The 20,062-nt window shown below is 44.0% G+C and overlaps 1 protein-coding gene across 2 annotated transcripts in view; it reads left to right on the top strand.

Moving 5' to 3' along the window:
* The first annotated feature begins 309 nt into the window (after window positions 1-309).
* The window catches only part of LOC139562201 (spectrin beta chain, non-erythrocytic 1-like), a 138,800-nt gene continuing 119,047 nt past the window's right edge, over window positions 310-20,062 (top strand). For both annotated transcript variants that reach the window (XM_071379660.1, XM_071379661.1), the window contains exon 1: window positions 310-464. The gene's annotated coding sequence lies outside the window, so the exon portion shown is untranslated. The remainder of the gene's footprint in view (window positions 465-20,062) is intronic.

Here is a 20,062-nt window from a genome sequence, read left to right as displayed (position 1 = left end):
ATGTCCCACTTTTAATTTCAAACGTCTGGTAACTGCCCTAAATCATGCATGTGGAGATGTTGGACGCGCTCCTCTGCCTAGACGTTGTTGATGTCTGCAAGATCTTACAACGCCTGGACAGGTATTTTAAGTATCAGTTAACAATATCATATGTCATAGCAATTGTCAGTTGAGGACACATTAGTTGACGTTTCACGCAACCATTGGTTGATGCATGCAACGTCTGAGCAGGGGAACGCGACCACTGACGAGGTAGCCTTGCGCAGAACCCACTTGATGCGTGAGGCCTTGCCGACGAAGTCTCCGCCCATTGTCGAGATTGTGCTGCAGTTGGCGGTGCTGTTGCAGCAAGAAAGGTGGTGAGGAGGACTCCATCAGGATTCTGCGTTTTTCTCGTCCAGTGACTGGCTGCGTGCTGTTTGCAGGCTTCTCCGCAGTGAAGTTCATTGCGAAATTGTTGATTGGTAAGTTTCTGCAATTATTTTATTGAGATAGGATATTGGCTTGGTGCTCTTCTCGGTGATGGAGACTACGCTCCGGAACGCTCTAAACAGATTACCCCGCAATACGAATTGTTTCTTTGTATCTAGTTAGAATCAGTTACTGTTGCAAAAATAATGTGGAACCGAACAGATCTTGTTCTATCCACATTGCTCAGATTTCGAAGCTAGTTCATGTGCTTATATTTGACCCTGTTGAAGTTGTTTTTGCTTGAACTATCAGATTTATGTGTTTGTGCGGCATTGTGTTTTTCAAAAGGCCATTCATTCAGAGAGCATCTAATCTGTAGGGTACTTGGTTCGCAGTCACACATTGCGCCATGTTAATATGGCGGTTTGAAAATGTATATAACGGTATACACAAGGAGCCAGCCTACTGCTCTTTGAAGAGATGCAGGCGTGGCCGCCCTTGTTTATAGAAACATTGCTATGATGACTTCAAACCAAACACTGATAAAATGCGACATTCAAAGCAAAATTCTGGACTTTATTGTATTAAATGTGCGTAATGATATTGAGGAAGAATTACATCTAGGTACCGTCTGTATAACTTGAAGCTATTATGTAATCAGATAGGAGATGCATGTATCGCTCGCTGTAGGCCTATGTCACATCGGAGTCTGCTCTCTGCTACATGTGGCTCGAGGCTACCCTTTAATGTTTACCAGGAGTTGAAAACATTTAGTGACGTCATGTCATTGGCACAATTTAAATCACATCCAAACTGCTGCAACGACCCTTTGGTGGCGAAATCCCCCATTTGCCTCACGTCTAGACATGTTTGTGCCAAACGGGGTTGTCACTATATTGAGCAAGGTGTGGGCTTTGAGGCCTTTTAAATAGTTACGAACGCCTTGTGATTATGAGATATCCAGGGCATTGGCTTTGCTGTCCGGAGTGTCACTGACAGTCGTGATGCAGGAGAGTTTGGTTGTAAATCATTGCTCTGCTGCAGGGTCTACACTGAATGTACAAAACATTAGGAACAACTGCTCTTTCCATGACAGACTGACCAGGTGAAAGCTATGATCCCTTATTGATGTTACTTGTTACTCCACTCTTCTGGGAAGGCTTTCCACTATTAAAATAAATAATTATTGAACCTTTATTTGTACAGGTCTTTTTCAAGAGAGACCTGGTCCAATAAAATGTTGGAACATTGCTGTGGGGACTTGCTTCCATTCAGCCACAAGAGCATTAGTGAGGTCGGGCACTGATGTTGGGCGATTAGGCCTGGCTCGCAGTCTGCGTTCCAATTCATCCCAAAGGTGTTCAATGGAGTTGAGGTCAGGGCTCTGTGCAGGCCAGTCAAGTTCTTCCACACCGATCTCGACAAACCATTTTTGTATTGACCTCGCTTTGAGCACGGGGGCATTGTCATGCTGAAACAGGAAAGGGCCTTCCCAAACTGTTGCCACAAAGTTGGAAGCACAGAACTGTCTAGAATGTAATTCTATGCTGTACTGTTAATATTAGAGGTCGACCGATTAATCGGAATGGCCGATTTAATCGGGGCCCGATTTCAAGTTTTCATAACAATCGGAAATCGGTATTTTTGGGCGCCGGTTTATATTCTTTTTTTTCTTTTCTTTTTTTCCCGTTTTTACACCTTTATTTCATCTTTATTTAACTAGGCAAGTCAGTTAAGAATATATTCTTATTTTCAATGACGGCCTAGGAACTGAACGAGGCAGAACGACAGATTTTTAACCTTGTCAGCTCGGGGGATCCAATCTTGCAACCTTACAGTTAACTAGTCCAATGCTCTAACACCTGATTACATTGCACTCCACGAGGAGCCTGCCTGTTAGCGAATGCAGTAAGCTAAGGTAAGTTGCTAGCTAGCATTAAACTTATCTTATAAAAAACAATCAATCAATGACTGTCATTGCTCCAATGTGTACTTAACCATAAACATCAATGCCTTTCTTAAAATCAATACACAAGTATATATTTTGAAACCTGCATATTTAGCTAAAAGAAATCCAGTTTAGCAGGCAATATTAACCAGGTGAAATTGTGTCATTTCTCTTGCGTTCATTGCACGCAGAGTCAGGGTATATGGCAACAGTTTGGGCCGCCTGGCTCTTTGCGAACTAATTTGCCAGAATTTTACGTAATTATAACATAACATTGAAGGTTGTGCAATGTAACAGGAATATTTAGACTCATGGATGCCACCCGTTAGATAAAATACGGAACGGAATAAACGTTTTGTTTTCGAGGTGATAGTTTCCGGATTAGTCAAAGGTATATGGTTTAGAGAGAAATAGTCGGCGCGTTATAATTCCTGTAATAACTTGCGGCTGAATTTGAAAGGGGTTCCTTCGTTATTTTACCGTTCATGTCTTCCATAGAGAATGTCTTGATCTACTTCAAATAAGGTCTGTGTTTCGTGCAGGCTTAAACCGCCTCGGCGTTTTGATACCCGTGTAAATCTCACTAGGATAAGGTAACGTTTGTCAACATATTTTCATAAATCCACCCTACAAAAAAAATGATCTTCGCTTATATTTAGCCAATATTGATCAGAGTTACCTTGTCCTATGGATATCTACACAGTTATAAAATTGGCACGGTGATGTAAGCCTACACGAAACACAGACCTTATTTTAAGTGAATCTAAAAATATCCTATGGAATAAATGAAGGAACCGCTTTTCAGATTTTGCTAGAAGGTGTCATGGGAATTATGACTCGCACTTTGGTTGTCAATTCTTACCATGCCCATAATTAAAATAGGATTTCCTGCATATAGAAATTAGTTTTTGTTTTCAACATTCATCACAGGTAACTTAAACTCTATTTTTATTCAAACAGTTGAGAGTATTTGTCTCCTAAGCAGACTCTTCAGTATCATTGTCACTTCAGAGCTGTGTGTGTATTTATGTATTATATTAAGTTAAAATAAGTGTTCATTGTTCATTCAGTATTGTTGCAATTGTCATTATTACAAAAATGTGTGTGTGTGTATGATATATATATACACTGCTCAAAAAAATAAAGGGAACACTAAAATAACACATCCTAAATCTGAATGAATGAAATATTCTTATTAAATACTTTTTTCTTTACATAGTTGAATGTGCTGACAACAAAATCACACAAAAATTATCAATGTAAATCAAAAGTATCAACCTATGGAGGTCTGGATTTGGAGTCACACTCAAAATTAAAGTGGAAAACCACACTACAGGCTGATCCAACTTTGATGTAATGTCCTTAAAACAAGTCAAAATGGGGCTCAGTAGTGTGTGTGGCCTCCACGTGCCTGTATGACCTCCCTACAACGCCTGGGCATGCTCCTGATGAGGTGGCGGATGGTCTCCTGAGGGATCTCCTTCCAGACCTGGACTAAAGCATCCGCCAACTCCTGGACAGTCTGTGGTGTGGCGTTGGTGGATGGAGCGAGACATAATGTCCCAGATGTGCTCAATTGGATTCAGGTCTGGGGAACGGGCGGGCCAGTCCATAGCATCAATGCCTTCCTCTTGCAGGAACTGCTGACACTCCAGCCACATGAGGTCTAGCATTGTCTTGCATTAGGAGGAACCCAGGGCCAACCGCACCAGCATATGGTCTCACAAGGGGTCTGAGGATCTCATCTCGGTACCTAATGGCAGTCAGGCTACCTCTGGCGAGCACATGGAGGGCTGTGCGGCCCCCCAAAGAAATGCCACCCCACACCATGACTGACCCACCGCCAAACCGGTCATGCTGGAGGATGTTGCAGGCAGCAGAACGTTCTCCACGGCGTCTCCAGACTCTGTCACGTCTGTCACATGTGCTCAGTGTGAACCTGCTTTCATCTGTGAAGAGCACAGGGCGCCAGTGGCGAATTTGCCAATCTTGGTGTTCTCTGGCAAATGCCAAACGTCCTGCACGGTGTTGGGCTGTAAGCACAACCCCCACCTGTGGACGTCGGGCCCTCATACCACCCTCATGGAGTCTGTTTCTGACCGTTTGACCAGACACATGCACATTTGTGGCCTGCTGGAGGTCATTTTACAGGGCTCTGACAGTGCTCCTCCTTGCACAAAGGCGGAGGTAGTGGTCCTGCTGCTGGGTTGTTGCCCTCCTACGGCCTCCTCCACGTCTCCTGATGTACTGGCCTGTCTCCTGGTAGCGCCTCCATGCTCTGGACACTACGCTGACAGACACAGCAAACCTTCTTGCCACAGCTCGCATTGATGTGCCATCCTGGATGAGCTGCCCTACCTGAGCCACTTGTGTGGGTTGTAGACTCCGTCTCATGCTACCACTAGAGTGAAAGCACCGCCAGCATTCAAAAGTGACCAAAACATCAGCCCAGGAAGCATAGGAACTGAGAAGTGGTCTGTGGTCACCACCTGCAGAACCACTCCTTTATTGGGGGTGTCTTGCTAATTGCCTATAATATCCACCTGTTGTCTATTCCATTTGCACAACAGCATGTGAAATTTATTGTCAATCAGTGTTGCTTCCTAAGTGGACAGTTTGATTTCACAGAAGTGTGATTGACTTGGAGTTACATTGTGTTGTTTAAGTGTTCCCTTTATTTTTTTGAGCAGTGTATATATATATATATATATATATTTTTTTTTTTTATATATAAATCGGCCAATTAATCGGTATCGGCTTTTTTTGTCCTCCAATAATCGGTATCAGCATTGAAAAATCATAATCGGTCGACCTCTAGTTAATATTTCACTTCACTGGAACTAAGGGGCCTAGCCCAAACCATGAAAAACGTCCCCAGACCATTATTCCTCCTCCACCAAACTTTAAAGTTGGCATAATGCATTCGGGCAGGTAGCGTTCTCTTGGCATCCGCCACACCCAGATTCGTCCGTTGGAGTGCCAGATGGTGAAGCGTGAATCATCACTCTCGAGAACGCGTTTCCACTGCTCCGGAGTCGAATGGCGGCGAGCTTTACACCACTCCAGCCGGCACTTGGCATTGCGTATGTTGATCTTAGGCTTGAAACTCCCGACAAACAGTCGTTGTGCTGACGTTGCTTCCAGAGGCAGTTTGGAACTGTGAGTGTTGCAACCGAGGTCGGACGATTTTTACACGTTACATGCTTTAGCACTCGGTGGTCCTGTTCTGTGAGCTTGTGTGGCCTACCACTTCGCAGCTGAGCTGTTCTTGCTCTTTGACGTTTTCTCTTCACAATAACAGCACTTATGGTTTACCGGGGCAGCTCAAGCAGGGCAGAAATTTGACGAACTGACTTGTTGGTGAAGAGGGCATCCTATGATGGTGCCACATTGAAGGTCACTGAGCTCTTCAATATGGGACATTCTACTGCTAATGTTTCTCTCTGGAGATTGCATGGCTGTGTGCTCGATTTTTATACACCTGTCAGCAACAGGTGTGGCTGAAATAGCGGAATCCACTAATTTGAAGGGGTGTCCACAAACTTAGTATAAGTGCATTTGAACGGGGTATGGTAGTAGGTACCAGGCGCACTGGTTTGTGTGAAGAACTGCAACGCTGCTGGGTTTTTCACCCTCAACAGTTTCCCGTGTGTATCAAGAATGGTCCACCACCCAAAGGGCATCCAGCCAACTTGACACAACTGTGCGGAACATTGGAGTCAACATTGGCCAGCATCCCTGTGGAACGCTTTCAACTCTTTGTAGAGTCCATGCCCTGATGAATTGAGGCTCTTCTGAGGACAAAGGGGAGAGCAACTCAATATTAGGAAGGGGTTTTGTACACTCAGTGTATATTTCGAGTGAGCGGGCCTCTTGCTATTGAATATTAATGTAAATATTTACCTCGCCATTTCACAAACCCTTGTGACCTTTCAGAGTATTGGTTATATTCAGCCATTCAGTAGGAAACTGTGACACATACAAGTCCATAGCCATGTTCTCTGCTCAGTTTTTAGGATGACTGGCATCACAGGCCATTTAGCCTACTCGTGAGCCCTTGGCCGTAGTTTGTGTGCTGGTTGGCTGTGCTCTAGCATGAGTGACTGTGATCATAATGATCAAAGAATGTATCTCTCCATTTGTCCTCCATTTTTTTTTTCAATTCAAAGGGCTTTATTGGCATGGGAAACCAAAGTGAAATAAACAATAAAAAAAAGAAACAGTAAACATTACACTCTTAAAAGTTCCAAAGGAATAGATACATTTCAAATGTTGTGTTATGGCTATATACAGTGTTGAAACAATGTGCAAATAGTTAAAGTACAAAAGGGAAAATAAACATAAATATGGGTTGTATTTACAAGGGTGTTTGTTCTTCGCTGGTGTCCCCTTTCTTGTGGCAACAGGTCACAAATCTTGCTGCTGTGATAGTACACTGGTATTTCACCCAATAGATATGGGAGTTTATTGAATTCTTTGTGGATCTGTGTAATCTGAGGGAAATATGTGTCTCTAATATGGTCATACATTTGGCAGGAGGTTAGGACGTTCAATTCAGTTTCTACCTCATTTTGTGGGCAGTGTGGACATAGCCCGTCTTCTCTTGAGAGCCAGGTCTGCCTACGGCGGCCTTTCTCAATAGCAAGGCTACGCTCTCAGTCTATACATAGTCAAAGCTGTCCTTAATTTTGGGTCAGTCACAGTGGTCAGGTATTCTTCCACTGTGTACTCTCTGTTTAGGGCCAAATAACATTCTAGTTTGCTCTGTTTTTTTGTAAATTCTTTCCAATGTGTCAAGTAATTATTTTTTTCTCGTGATTTAGTTGTCTAATTGGGTTGCTGTCCTGGGGCTGTTTGTGAACCGAGCCCCAGGACCAGCTTGTTTAGGTGACTCTTCTCCAGGTTAATTTCTCTGCAGAGGATGGCTTTGTTGTGGAAGGTTTGGGAATCGCTTTCTTTTAGGTGGTTGTAGAATTTAACATCTCTTTTCAGGATTTTGATAATTAGCATGTATCAGCCTACTTTTGTGCTGCATGCGTTATTTTGTGTTTTACGTTGTACGCTGGGGATATTTTAGCAGAATTCTGCATGATGGTTCTCAATTGGGTGTTTGTCCCATTTTGTGAATTCTTGGTTGGTGAGCGGACCCCAGACCTCACAACCATAAAGGGAAATGGGTTCTATAACTGATTCAAGTATTTTTTTAGACAGATCTGGATGGGCAACAGTGTCTTGATGGAATGTATTGTATTTGTGATCTTGGCAACTTGACCTTTTTTGGATACCATTATTTTAATTTTACTGAGATTTACTGTCAGGGCCCAGGTCTGACAGAATCTGTGCAGAAGCTCTAGGTGCTGCTGTAGGCCCTCATTGGTTGGGGAAAGAAGCACCAGATCATCAACAAACAGTAGACATTTGACTTCAGATTCTAGTAGGGTGAGGCTGGGTGCTGCAGACTGTTCTAGTGCTCTCACCAATTTGTTGATATATGTTGAAGAGGGTGGGGCTCAAACTGCATCCCTGTCTCACCCCACGACCCTGTGGAAATATATATATTCTCTCGATCCTCTCTGTTGTTTTCTACCTATGTACCAAGCCAGTATGTGGACAAGTTCCTTTTGCATGACCCGGGGCCCCGGGTGGGTGGTAATTTCAATTAAGGACGAATGGAATGGTCTAAAAATGTTCAAGCTCCGCCCATACGGGCCACTGGGCCATGCAAAACGAGCTCGCCCGTGTCATCAGTTATTAGTGCAGTAGTGTTCATCCATTTTCCCCCGGGGGAATCCTGTTAACCTGTCACAGAGGCTTCTTGTCTTGTGAAGTGATGGGTGTTTGTTTACTGAAGGAGGAATACTTATTTTCTAACTCTCTGGGAGAACTGAGGAATGCTCATTGTCCTATAAGAGTACTTGAACTTGGTGGCAGATAAGCAGGCAGGTGATGTCTATTTTCAGGAATGAGGCCAGCCTGCCCTGCAGTGGAAACCTGTTCTCTGTCCTCTCCTCTCTTTCTCTCCCTCTCTTTCCCTCTCTCTCCCTCTCTGCAATTCAGGAAATGAGATTCTGCTTTTGGCTGGCTGTTCCTTTTTAAAGGGGCAATCTGTAGTTACTTCATCCATTTTTAGACGTTTACATTCATTTTTGTACCCATTGATTCTGAAGAATATAACTTATAAATGTCTCAAGCTTAGGTCAACTGTCGTACCCCATCAGAACTCAACATATACACTTTTTTTTATTCCAAATGTTTGTAAACAAAGTAAATGTACATTAACACTATATAGCCTGAAAACATGGCTAACCCTATAGTTTTGATATCATGGATGGTCAGTCCCTGCATTCATAGCTCTGTCTATGAATTTGAGTTACATTTCTCAAGCCCTTCCCTCAGCTTACCGAAACGGGGGTGGGTACAACCCTTTATTGTTTAACTGCCAATTCCCCTTTAGATCTTTGCTCTTAACTTTTTGTTTTTGCTTTATTAAACAGATCAAAATAAAAATATGTCCAGGGACCTGTAATAGACTTTGTTTCATGGAATTGGTTTTGTTGCCTTAAACAGGTTTAAATACATCTCCAATGTCACAGTGCTCCTTTCAAGTAAAATCAACACAGAATTTACCTGTGAGTGGGTTTGGTTTCCCCGTTAGAGGGTTAGGCCTGACCTGTAGTCTCTCCATCTCTGGGACCCCGGGTCAGCTGAGCTGTGCAGCCCAGGCTGAGTGCGCTCCTCTGTGTGAGAATAGCTGTGGAGGCTGGGGTCACCTTGCTTGGTGGAAACATCTCTGGCTTTTCATCCACAAGGCTGTAAGTGGGTTGATGTCCCATCAGGGAGGGGAAAGGAGGCAGGGGCGGAAAGTGCTGGAAAGCTGCAGCAGGTAGGAAATGGAACGGTGCGACAGAGAACTGGTGCATTTGCTCAACGGCACAACCCTGGCTAAATATAGACAACTCTGTTTCAGCCGGAAAGGTATTTTCTCTCGCTCTTTTTTTTACATTTACATTTTTAATTTATTCCCCCCCCCCATTGGATGTTTTAGTTTAGGAATTCTCTCTCTCTGGATGTTTTAGTTTAGGAATGGATTCTCTCTCGTCTCTGGTGGAGATGTCTGTATAAATGGAGGGATCGGAGTTCATTGTTGAAAGTGGATTTCCCAATTCCTCTATACCTTTTACCTCCATGTCTTCTCCTGTCCTTTACCTCAAGGTCTTTGGCATCCATTTAGTTTATTGACAAGAGCAGTTAGACCTAGTAGTTTATTTCCCACCACCACCATACCATTCTTCTCAGTACAGAGATGAAGTTTTCCCCTTTTCTGTTTACACTCTGCAGTACACAGAACCTGTGTGAGACATGTTAAATATCTCCAGTGCTAATCCTGGTTTGACTCACGTTGTGTACAACCACGGAAAACTTCCTGACCCAGAGATGACCTCAGCTGGGGTCAGTCTGACTACTACAGTTGTACCCATGATGTCATCTATTCTAGACAACCGTTTAGGAGTAGGAGATTGTGCAGCAATGTTGAAGTGGTAAACAGGTGTGTGTGTGTGTGTGAGAGAGAGAGAGATATTAATGGGTTCTTTGGTATAAGGATGGCGTGGAATCATGCATATGGTGTTGTGGGTAAGTATAGTAGGCTGACTGTTGGTGTTTTAGTGGGCAGTGGGAGTGCGCAGAGAGGCTTGGTCTGTGGAATGTGTGATGTTTGACTTGACAGGGGGAGTGTGTTTACCAAATCAAATTGTATTAGTCACATGCGCCGAATACAACAGGTGTAGACCTTACAGTGAAATGCTTACTTACAAGCCCCTAACCAACAATGCAGTTAAAAAAATACGAATAAGAACAAGTAATTAAAGAGCAGCAGTAAAATAACAATAGCGAGACTATATACAAGGGCGTACTGGTTAGTTGAGGTAGTATGTACATGTAGGTAGAGTTATTAAAGTGACTTTGCATAGATGATAACAACAGAGAGTAGCAGTGGTGGAGGGGAGGGGGGGGCAATGCAAATAGTCTGGGTAGCCATTTGATTAGGTGTTCAGGAGTCTTATGGCTTAGAGGTAGAAGCTGTTTAGAAGCCTCTTGGACCTAGACTTGGCGCTCCGGTACCGCTTGCCGTGCGGTAGCCGAGAGAACAGTCTGACTAGGGTGGCTGGGGTCCTTTACAATTTTTAGGGCCTTCCTCTGACACCGCCTGGTATAGAGGTCCTGGATGGCAGGAAGCTTGGCCCCAGGGATGTACTGGGCTGTTCGCACTACCCTCTGTAGTGACTTGCGGTCGGAGGCTGAGAAGTTGCTATACCAGGCAGTGATGCAACCAGTCAGGATGCTCTCGATGGTGCTGCTTTAGAACCTTTTGAGTGCCTGAGGACCCATGCCAAATCTTTTCAGTCTCCTGAGAGGGAATAGGTTTTGTCGTGCCCTCTTCACAACTATCTTGGTGTGCTTGGACCATGTTAGTTTGTTGGTGATGTGGACACCAAGGAACTTGAAACTCTCAACCTGCTCCACTGCAGCCACGTTGATGAGAATGGGGACGTGCTCGGTCCTCTTTTTCCTGTAGTCCACAATCATCCCCTTTGTCTTGATCAAGTTGAGTGAGAGGTTGTTGTCCTGGCACCATATGGCCAGGTCTCTGACCTCCTCCCTATAGGCTGTCTGGTCATTGTCGGTGATCAGGCCTACCACTGTTGTGTCATCGGCAAACTTAATGATGGTGTTGGAGTCGTGCCTGGCCGTGCAGTCATGAGTGAACAGGGAGTACAGGAGGGGACTGAGCACTCACCCCTGAGGGGCCCCTGTGTTGAAGATCAGTGTGGCGGATGTGTTGTTACCTACCTTTACCACCTGGGGGTGGCCCGTCAGGAAGTCCCGGATCCAGTTACAGAGGGAGGTGTTTAGTCCCAGGGTCCTTAGCTTAATAATGAGCTTTGAGGGCACCCTGGTGTTGAATGCTGAGCTGTAGTCAATTAATAGCATTCTCACATAGGTGTTCCTTTTGTCCAGGTGGGAAAGGGCAGTGTGGAGTGCAATAGAGATTGCATCATCTTGATCTGTTGGGGTGGTATGCAAATTGGGGTGGGTATAGGGTTTCTGGGATAATGGTGTTGTGAGCCATGATCATCCTTTCAAAGCACTTCTTGGCTACAGATGTGAGTGCTGTGGGTCGGTAGTCATTTAGGCAGGTTACCTTAGTGTTCTTGGGCACAGGCACTATGGTGGTCTGCTTAAAACATGTTGGTATTAGACTCGAACAGGGAGAGGTTAAGAATGTAATTGAAGACACTTGCCAGTTGGGCTGGACCTCAGGGGTTTGGAGACAAATCTGTCTCTACTGCTCAACTGATAACAGCTGCAGTTCATCCATGTTTTTTCACATTCAGACTCAAACTCAGTCCTGTGTATTCACTCATGGCCCCAGGCAGTTTGTGAGTTCTGTATTGTGTGCACACCCAAGAGCCCACGTGTGCATGGCCCCAGGCCTAGGAGCTATGGACTTATGAACAGAGGTATAAACGCAACATGCAACTATTTCAAAGATTTTACTGACTTACAGTTCATAGAAGAAAATCAGACAATTGAAATAAATTCATTAGGCCCTAATCTATGGATTTCACATGACTGGTGGGTGGGCCTGGGAGGGCATAGGCCCACCCATTTGGGAGCCAGGCCCAGCCAATCAGAATGAGTTTTCCCCCACTAAAGGGCTTTATTACAGACAGAAATACTCCTCAGCACCCCCACCCTCCCCCTCAGACGATCCCTAAGGTGAAGAAGCCAGATGTGGAGGTCCTGGGCTGGCATGGTTACACATGGTCTGCGGTTGTGAGGCCAGTTGGACGTACTGCCAAATTCTCTAAAATTACATTGGAGGCGGCTTATAGTAGAGATATTAACATTAAATTCTCTGGCAACAGCTCTGGTGGACGTTCCTGCAGTCAGCATGCCAATTGCACGCTCCCTAAACTTGAGATATCTGTGGCATTGTATTGTGACAACTCCACATTTTAGAGTGGTCTTTTATTGTCCCAGCACAATGTGCACCTGTATTGATCATGCTGTTTAATCATCTTCTTGATATGCCACACCTGTCAGGTGGATGGATTATCTTGGCAAAGGAAAAATGCTCACTAACAGGGTGTAAACAAATTTGTGCTCAACATTTGAGAGAAATAAGCTTCTTGTGATTCTGGTGTCTTTTATTTCAGCTTTACATGTTGTGTTTCTATTTTTATTGAGTATATGTATGAACTCCAAGGCATTGGCAATGTGTGTGTCTTTGAGATAGTGTCATTTGTTGTGAATTTTTTGGGGGGCTTTTCAGTTCTGCATTTTGTTAATGGGGAGAGAGAAGGGGGAGGTTGCGACATGACCTTCTCTGGGATTACTTTAATTTGATTTGCATGTAGCCAAAGGCGTGTCTGTTACTTACAATATTAGCTGTAACCCTACACACAGGATGTGAGCATGGGGTGTTTTATGCACAGAAAGTGGTGCATGCTCGCAATCCAAATAAATGAAAAGTACTGCAGGTGTGGCAGCTCGGCGATAATGTTATAGAGTGGGTGTAAAACACTAGCCAAGGAGAGATACAATGTTAATCTGTTTTCTCTATGAAGAATCATTCTGCAAACACCCCCACATAATGTCAATATAAGAAAAGGAAAATTAAGCACCAATATACATTTGTATATTTAGCATTTTTGAGGCCATGAGATATTTCAACACAGTTCTATTTAAACACAGTGCAGACCCCTCTGGTAGAAGTCAGAGGCTATGAAAACAGGTGACATGAAGAGTTCATAGCGATAGTCAGTGTGAAACCCAGTGTTTGCTCAGTGCCTCTTCTAGACAGAGGAGGCTCAGGAGGTTGTTGTGGATATTGGCTGAACAGGCGGAATCCCAGAATAAATCTGCCAAAATTAGAGATTAGACATCCCCTAGGACATGAAATGAGAGATTAGACATCCCCCCTGGGACATGACCTGGGACACGACGAGGGTGGTTAAACTCTGCTTTCCCTGTGCGTACGTCTACTTCAGAATATCTGTTGTCATTATGATTCTGTGGGCTGTGATGTCTTGCCAGTATCACCCTCAGGATCACAGGATCCACATTCAGTAATATTATTGTTATAATGACAAAGCCTCAACATACAGGCTGTCTGGATTGTGTAAAGCCTGTCTCCTCTCCATCCTTAGGACTAGAGGTCCCTGGAATAACTGCATATGTTAACCAGCATAATGGCAGAAGCTTTTCCAAAATAATATCCTACTACAGTGCTGCGTCCAGATTCTCCTTCATTTTACGTTTGCTTGTTTGTCAATGTGTCTGTGTGTGGGTGATTGTGAGCCTTGTCAGTAACTGTGTCCGTCTCTGCTTAAAATACACTGCTGTGGGAGTTTCATTTTTACTAAGGCTGGGGGGTTGGGGGGGTTGAGCTGTGCTGAGGGGGTATTAAGGAGATTTGCTCTGGAGTATTATTTTTCCTTAAATACACACTGTCCCACACACAGCATGCTGGGAATAGAGTGGGGTCCACAGGCAAGGCCCTGGGAGCGTGGCCTTGAACACATAATTCAGCCCCAGGGCTCAGTCGCAACCCAGAATTGATTCCCCAGTGGAGAGGGGATCGTTTGGTCGTCTGACCTGCCAATAATGTCACCCAGCAGCAGGAGATTGGTGTCTGACATCAGAACTGAGAGGAACAAGAACTGGGGACGTCCAATGACTGGCCTTTTCCTCGCCAGGCCACATGGTCAGGAACAACTCCTGTCCTTATTGATGCACGGTATCTACGTGATGGAGTCGATCCTCATCTGTCCAAGGTGAGATTCAATCTCACGTCAACAACGGCATCTTGTACTCCAGAAGCTAGCGTGCTGTGCTAACCATTACCCTGCCAAAACAAGTGACTGACCTACGGGTGACCTGGCTGAGCTCTCGTGCAGCTCTGCTCTAAAATCAGAGCGATGTGAGTATGTGCAGAGACTCGCGTATATAATCTAAATAGATTAGCATGACATCCCACAATGCTCTGGGGGAGGAGCAGCACTATGGTCCGAGATGCCCTGGGAATCATCCAAGGTGAGAGATGATTCATGAAGGCTCTCTAATCTGGCTGGGGCATGCCGCCAGTCAATCGGCGTAGGGCTGCACTGATAGAACACACTGAGGATGCTGGAGTCTGCGTGCGCCTGCTCAGTGCTCAGCTCTGGCCCTCCTCCCAGAGGTATGGAGGAGTTACAGCACATACTGTAGGGAGGGTGGAGTGCAGACAAGTGTTCTTCCTGTTCTGTCCTTCGTGCTGGCCTTCAGATGGTGGGAGATGTATATTGGAGACGTGCTGCAGGTAATCTGTTGTGGATATGCACTGACTGTACCAAACATTAAGCACACCTGCTCATTCCATGACATAGACTGACCAGGTGAATCGACATGAAAGCTAGGATTTCTTATTGATATCAATTGTTAAATCCACTTCAACCAGTGTAGATGAATGGGAGGAGACAGGTTAAAGAAGGATTTTTAAGCGTTGAGACATGGATTGTGTATGTGCGCCATTCAAAGGGTGAATGGGCATGGCAAAAGATTGATGTGCCTTTGTAGGGGGTATAGTAGTAGGTGCCAAGCGTAGCGGTTTGTGTCAAGAACTGCAACACTGCTGGATTTTTCATGCTCAACAGTTGTGTATCTGTAATGGTCCACCACCCAGTGCTGTAAAGTACTTAAGTAAAAATACTTTAAAGTACTACTTAAGTCGCTTTTGGGTGATATAGGTACTTTACCATTTAAAAAAAATATTTTTACAACTTTTACTTCACTACATTCCTCAAGAATATAATGTACTTTTTACTCCATACATTGTCCCTGAAAACCAAAAGTTGAATGCTTAGCAGGTGAGAAAAAGTGTCCAATTCATGCACTTATTAAGAGAACATCCCTACTGCCTCTGATCTGGCACACTCACTAAACACATGCTTTGTTTGTAAATTATGTCTGATCGTTGAGTGTGCTCCTGGCTATCCAAGAAAATTGTGATGTTTGCTTAATATAAGATTTTAAAAAATTATTTATACTTTTACTTTTGATACTTAAGTATATTTTAGCAGTTACGTTTATTTGTGGTACTTGAGTATATTTACTTGTGGTACTTGAGTATACTGACTTTTACTCAATTGGTATTTACTGGGTATCTTTACTTTTACTCAAGTATGACAATTGGGTAATTTTTCTGCCACCACTCAAAGGACATCCAGCCAACTTGACTCAACTGTGGGAAGCATTGGAGTCAACATGGACCGGCATCCCTGTGGAACGCATTTGACAACTTGTAGAGTCCATGCCCCGATGAATTGAGGCTGTTCTAAGGAAGGTGTTCTTAAAGTTTTGTACTGTCGGTGTGTGCAGTCAGTTTAGAATGTGCTGGCTCCCACTGGTGCTGCCAAAATCTGTATTTTTAATATAGTACCTATAGCACATTTGATAAATTATGTTTTTATATTACTGTAAGTTAGATGACTTATTCAGCATTATTGATTACTGAAAAAAGCAAATTTGTTTTTCCTGGAACAATTTTCCATCGGTTTACATTTACATTTAAGTCATTTAGCAGACGCTCTTATCCAGAGCGACTTACAAATTGGTGCATTCACCTTATGATATCCAGTGGAACAACCACTTTACAATAGTGCATCTAACTCTTTTAAGGGGGGGGGGGGGGGTTAGAAGGATTACTTTATCCTATCCTAGGTATTCCTTAAAGAGGTGGGGTTTCAGGTGTCTCCGGAAGGTGGTGATTGACTCCGCTGACCTGGCGTCGTGAGGGAGTTTGTTCCACCATTGGGATGCCAGAGCAGCGAACAGTTTTGACTGGGCTGAGCGGGAACTGTACTTCCTCAGAGGTAGGGAGGCGAGCAGGCCAGAGGTGGATGAACGCAGTGCCCTTGTTTGGGTGTAGGGCCTGATCAGAGCCTGAAGGTACGGAGGTGCCGTTCCCCTCACAGCTCCGTAGGCAAGCACCATGGTCTTGTAGCGGATGCGAGCTTCAACTGGAAGCCAGTGGAGAGAGCGGAGGAGCGGGGTGACGTGAGAGAACTTGGGAAAGTTGAACACCAGACGGGCTGCGGCGTTCTGGATGAGTTGTAGGGGTTTAATGGCACAGGCAGGGAGCCCAGCCAACAGCGAGTTGCAGTAATCCAGACGGGAGATGACAAGTGCCTGGATTAGGACCTGCGCCGCTTCCTGCGTGAGGCAGGGTCGTACTCTGCGAATGTTGTAGAGCATGAACCTACAGGAACGGGTCACCGCCTTGATGTTAGTTGAGAACGACAGGGTGTTGTCCAGGATCACGCCAAGGTTCTTAGCACTCTGGGAGGAGGACACAACGACAACAACGACTTACATACAATTTCATACAATTGTTGGAATGCATTACTGTATGAACAAATATTAACATATTCAGTACCCTGCAGTATTCCTGTACCTCCAAAAAAATAACAGCCTAGATTTTAACACAACATAAATATCTTACAAATGTATGGCTACAAACAGCTTGTGTACAGCCTTGAGGATGGTAGAAATGGAAGCTCAACGAGTGAACAGTTTCTGTGGGTTGGCAGTATAGATTTTAGTAAATGGTTTAGTGATGACAGTTCAGCATTGTTCTCTCTGCTGATACAGATGCTGAATGTTCTTAAAGCCACACTAAGCAGGTAATCAATTATGGGATGTTGGCCCTCCTCCCCTCTCCTTGGCTCCTCACCAATACTGTCCCACCCTGGGCAGAGATGTGAACAACCTGTGCTGTCTGCAGTGCAAATGTCTGAGATGAGCCAAGAAAATTGAATCAACCCTGCTTAATAGATGCAGCTGAGAGTGTTATTAAAAGCTGAGGTCAAATCTAAAACATGGCCTCCCAGTGACCAGTCAAACGCTGAAGTCCAGCACTGTAGGTAAATATTTGTTTTCCCTAAAAGGAGGACTTGTAGTTAATGGGGACAGTGGGTGAGCGTTATTACTGCTCATAAGAAACCCAAAAATGAAAGAGAACTCTACTTGTGATTCCAAATGTGAACATTTGTCAGCCTTGACTTGCAAGTCTCCATGTAATTAACAGTTGTCCTGCTATATGTTGGCTTATGTTTAGGATGTCTTGGCCAGAGTTTGAATTGATGCAAGCGTATCAGCTTGCGTTGTTTGAAGTTAGCCATTCCTCATTGGAGAAGAGAGGGAGAGAACTTGAGCTCTAAAGGGTCCTCTTGACCCTACTTGTCGCAAGTGCATCCTGCCCATCTCAGAGGAATGGCAATTTGCACCCTTCACTTGCAGACTAAAGTGGTGAGAAATGTGAAGAATCCCTTTTCCAAGCGTGTTATTTCAGTGAGTGTTGTAAAACTAGCATTAATAACTGTCTTTTCTAGTGTTAAATCAAATTTTATTTGTCACATACACATGTTTAGCAGATATTTTTGCGGGTGTAGCGAAATACTTATGTTTCTAGCTCCAACAGTGCAGTAATATTTAACAATTCACAACAATACACACAATACACACAACCTAAAATGAAAAGAATGTAAGTAATATATATTAGGATGAGCAATATCGGTGTGGCATAGACTAAAATAAAGAAGAATAGAATACAGTATATACATATGAAATGAGTCAAGCAAAAATATGTAAACATTTTTAAAGTGGCCAGTGATTTCAAGTCTATGTACAGTTGAAGTCGGAAGTTTACGTACGCTTAGGTTGGAGTCATTAAAACGCGTTTTTCAACCACTCCACAAATTTCTTGTTAACAAACTACAGTTTTTCGCAATTTGGTTAGGACATCTACTTTGTGCATGACACAAGTCATTTTTCCAAGAATTGTTTACAGACAGATTATTTCACTTATAATTCACTGTATCACAATTCCGTGGGTCAGACGTTTACATACACTAAGTTGACTGTGCCTTTAAACAGCTTGGAAAACTCCAGAAAATGATGTCATGGCTTTAGAAGCTTCTGTTCGGCTAATTGACATCATTTGAGTTAATTGGAGGTGTACCTGTGGATGTATTTCAAGGCCTACCTTCAAACTCAGTGCCTCTTTGCTTGACATCATGGGAAAATCAAAATAAATCAGCCAGGACCCCAATTTTTTTTTGTAGACCTCCACGAGTCTGGTTCATCCTTGGGAGGAATTTCCAAATGCCTGAAGGTACCACGTTCATCTGTACAAACAATAGTACGAAAGTATTAACACCATGGGACCACGCAGCCGTCATACCGCACAGGAAGGAGACGCGTTCTGATGAACGTCCTTTGGTGCGAAAAGTGCAAATCAATCCCAGAACAACAGCAAGAACCTTGTGAAGATGCTGGAGGAAACGGGTACAACAGTATCTATATCCATAGTAAATGAGTCCTATATCGACATAACCTGAAATGCCGCTCAGCAAGGAGCTAGCCACTGCTCCAAAACCGCCATAAAAAAGCCAGACTATGGTTTGCAACTGCACATGGGGACAAAGATCGTACTTTTTGGAGAATGTCCTCTGATCTGATGACACAAAATAGAACTGTTTGGCCATAATGACCATCGTTAAAAGTAGGCTTGCAAGCCGAAGAACATCATCCCAACCGTGAAGAACAGGGGTGGCAGCATCATGTTGTGGGGGTGCTTTGCCGCAGGAGGGACTGGTGCACTTCACAAAATAGATGGCATCATGAGGCAGGAAAATTATGTGGATATATTGAAGCAACATCTCAAGACATCAGTCAGGAAGTTAAAGCTTGGTTGCAAAGTTGTGGCAAAATGGCCTAAGGACAATAACATCAAGGTATTGGAGTGGCCATCACAAAGCCCTGACCTCAATCCTATAGAAAATTTATGGGTAGAACTGAAAAAGCGTGTGCGAGCAAGGAGGAAGGAATGGGCCAAAATTCATCCAAATTATTGTGGCAAGCTTGTGGAAGGCTACCTGAAACGTTTGACCCAAGTTAAACAATTTATAGGCAATGCTACCAAATACTAATTGAGTGCATGTAAACTTCTGACCCACTGGGAATGTGATGATGGAAATAAAAGCTGAAATAAATCATTCTCTCTACTTTTATTCTGACATTTCACATTCTTAAAATAAAGTGGTCATCCTAACTGACCTAAGACAGGGAATTTTTACTAGGATTAAATGTCAGGAATGGTGAAACTGAGTTTAAATGTTTTTGGCTAAGGTGTATGTAAAATTCCAACTTCAACTGTATATGGGGCAACAGCTTTAAGGTGCAGGGTTACGTAACCGGGTGGAAGCCACCTAGTGATGGGTATTTAACAGTCTGATGGTCTTGAGATAGAAGCTGTTTTTCAGTCTCTCGGTCCCAGCTTTGATGCACCTGTACTGACCTCGCCTTCTGGATGATAGTGGGGTGAACAGGCAGTGACTCAGGTTGTTGTCCTTGATGATCTTTTTGGCCTTCCTGTGACATCAGGTGCTGTAGGTGTCCTGGAGGGCAGGTAGTTTGCCCCAGTTGATGTGCTGGGCAGACCGCCCCACCCTCTGGAGAGCCCTGTGTTTGCGAGCGGTGCAGTTGCCATACCAGGCGGTGATACAGCCCGACGTGATGCTCTCAATTGTGCATGTGTAAATGTTTGAGGGTCTTAGGTGCAATGCCACATTTTTTTCAGCCTCCTGAAGTTATAGAGGC

This window comes from Salvelinus alpinus, chromosome 32, assembly GCF_045679555.1.
Source record: "Salvelinus alpinus chromosome 32, SLU_Salpinus.1, whole genome shotgun sequence".
Classification (NCBI taxonomy): Eukaryota; Metazoa; Chordata; class Actinopteri; order Salmoniformes; family Salmonidae; genus Salvelinus; species Salvelinus alpinus.
The sequence above is the reverse complement of the archived record's forward strand: the minus strand, read 5'-3'. Positions and strand labels throughout refer to the sequence as shown.